Source organism: Ictalurus punctatus, chromosome 28 (genome assembly GCF_001660625.3).
Source record: "Ictalurus punctatus breed USDA103 chromosome 28, Coco_2.0, whole genome shotgun sequence".
NCBI lineage: Eukaryota > Metazoa > Chordata > Actinopteri > Siluriformes > Ictaluridae > Ictalurus > Ictalurus punctatus.
The window spans coordinates 9,978,458-9,981,405 of record NC_030443.2 but is presented as its reverse complement, the minus strand read 5'-3'; the positions used below and the strand labels follow the sequence as shown (position 1 = coordinate 9,981,405).

General features: G+C 36.1%; 1 protein-coding gene across 1 annotated transcript in view; it reads left to right on the top strand.

The window, feature by feature from the left end:
• Positions 1-2,741: 2,741 nt before the first annotated feature.
• The window catches only part of pole3 (polymerase (DNA directed), epsilon 3 (p17 subunit)), a 20,085-nt gene continuing 19,878 nt past the window's right edge, over positions 2,742-2,948 (top strand). The window contains exon 1 of the mRNA XM_017460754.3: positions 2,742-2,948. This exon is cut by the window's right edge and continues 328 nt beyond it. The gene's annotated coding sequence lies outside the window, so the exon portion shown is untranslated.

Here is a 2,948-nt window from a genome sequence, read left to right as displayed (position 1 = left end):
TACTTCTTTTGCGAAACCTGAAAATTGCGGTGCAGTGATGCTCCCCATACAACCTGACAAAACGCTAGAGGCTCTAATGACAGCATGCACATAAGCTAGCATGGACTCCACAAGTTTGTGTAAAACCTGACAATCCATGTTAAAGTCCATCAGAGTGTAAGAATCACTGTAATAATAAATCACCAGTGATTTCTAGGGATTGACTCTGTAAGTAAACATTTTTGCTAAATTCATGGGAAGGAAAGACAATCCCCTCCCATTCATATTGAGGTGTATTACTCTTATTCCACATGCCAAGGAAGAGCAATATATCATTCAGCCTCATTTCTCAGAGCAGCACACACATTCAGATGGAAAAACATTAAGAGCTCCCAAATGATGACTCCGTTTCATGTTTGTTTAACCGTGAAATTGCTGGACCCCAATGGAAAATTCATACTGAACTGTGTTGAAATGCTACGTGACTACTGCAGCAGGCCCCAGCAATACACAAATAAACCAATTCAGCTTTTTGTGTGCTATTAACTATGATAAGAACCATAACAGCACGCTTTCTGGGCAGAAAAGACATTTCTCAAAACCCTTGGCCTGTTTCAACATAAGACATTTCACACGATCTGAGATCGAGATAAACACAGTACAAATGGTTCAAAACTAGACAAAGCTCCAAAAATACAACTCAAAGGAAAATGAGCTCAGTGGAAATCTCAGCATTCAGCAGATTTTTTCCCCCAGTGCCTTACAGCCTAAGTATTGAAGCTCTAGAAAACCACAGCTCTTTATATGGACCTTCTTATTTTGTATATTATAATAGAATATGCAATTAAGCTGTAAAAGCACAAAATAAGCAAATTAAGACCAGTTTTTAAAAAAATTTAATTTCTATTCAGTTTGGAATCAAAGACACGTCTGAAATCTTAGTTCTCATCTTTGCAGGACTATATAGATATGAATTCATTATTGCAATTTATATTTTTTCTAAGTTATATCTGAAATTGTATGATTAATAGGTCTAGCAACTTAGAACATCTTACAGTGCCCTGCTGGTACCACCACTTCTTCCTAAAACAATGCATGGCCACAACTAATGAAGGCATGGAAGAAATGACATAATGAGATCATTAAGTCATAGGAACAAGATCATTAAGTAATTGTCACAATTTAGTAAGATGAAGGAACTGGATAATTAAGTCATGGCCATAGCTTATGTACATAAGGCTTAAAGTAAGATGCCATAACAGGGACTGATGCCAACATATCAACATAATTAATTACCAGACAAAAATAAAAAATCAGTTCACTAGCCCTTGATGCCACATCTTCTTGTGGGCCCAACACAATGATCACTCCTTTTCCAGCTCTTTTGCTTTAGGGTCAATCTATGTGAAATCACCTGGTGCCTCCTGACTGACCATCTCAGATTTGCTTCACACTTCTGGAAATAATGTAAATATTCCCAATAAATACTGTACACAATTTCAGTTTTGTATCTGCATTAGTTTCTGAGATATGGACGGGTTATGGCCCTAATTTTTATTGCAAAAATGTGCTACAGGAAAAGTTAAAAAGTTCCAAAAGTTATTACTTTTACACTATTCATGCTAGGTGTATGAAATTTGTTGTCTATTATAAGATGTCTTTAGCTTCTAAAATAGAAGTTGCATATAAACTAATATAGAAAGTCCATATATACTGTATATTGTGCTTTGGAAAACTTTGACCTTCTATATCTCCACACTAAAGTACACCAGATCTTTAAATTTTTCATATCTATTATTCCTGTTATAGTTCTTTTTTTTAAGCAACTAAGTGTATGTCTGAAAGAACTCAGATTTATTAGGTGTTTAAAAAATCATGTTGTGCCTATATTTCAAATGCATATTGGCCATGTATGATAAGGTCAACCATAAAAAGAATTATATCACTTGAAAGAGAATAGTTAGTACCCTGAACTATACTATAATTTTTAAGATACAAATATGCTCTATAATAATAATAATAATAACAATAATAATAATAATAATAATAATAAATTGATCATTAAATAATAATAATAATAATAATAATAATAATAATAATAATAATAATAATAATAATATGACTTAGTGGTTATCACGTTCGCCTCACACCTCCAGGGTCGGGGGTTCGATTCCCACAGGGCCCTGTGTGTGTGGAGTTTGCATGTTCTCCCCATGCTGTTTCCCCATGCACCCGGTTTCCTCCGGTACTTCGGTTTCCTCCCCCAGTCCAAAGACATGCATGGTAGGCTGATTGGCATGTCCAAAGTGTCCATAGTGTATGAATGGGTGTCTGAATGTGTATGTGATTGTGTGCCCTGTGATGGATTGACACCCTGTCCAGGGTGTACCCCGCCTTATGCCTGATGCCACTTGGGATAGGCTCCAGGTTTCCCCGTGACCCTGAAAAGGACAAAGCAGCATAGAAGATGGATGGATAATAATAATAATAAATCCCAGATTTTTTCTCTGCCACTTTACTCATAGTGGGTCACACTATGTACAGTATTTTTGCCAGCTTCAGCGTACACTTTTCTTTTTACTCTAACACACCTGTTTCAGATTATGAATAACTTCAGCTATTGCATTATATTTCTGCAGGGCTGTAATAAATATTGTATTATTACAAGCTTAACTTTGGAGAGATAAAGTTCGATTGTACTAGTAAGCATTAAAACCACACCCGCCGTCTATTGGCTGATTTCTGTGACGTTATAACTGATAATGGAAAGGTCAAAGGTGAACTTCGTGGTTTGGATGTTTAGCGGGCTCCAAAATAAACTCGGTTGCTAGTTTTTTTCTTCTTTTTACTAGCTAATGTCTGAAAGGAGTACATCCTACACGTAACCAGGTTTGACTGGGGCATTTGGTTTCATTTTAAATCCCGTCTTGTTGCTACAGAACTCTGCAGTTATTTGACATAGCTGCACT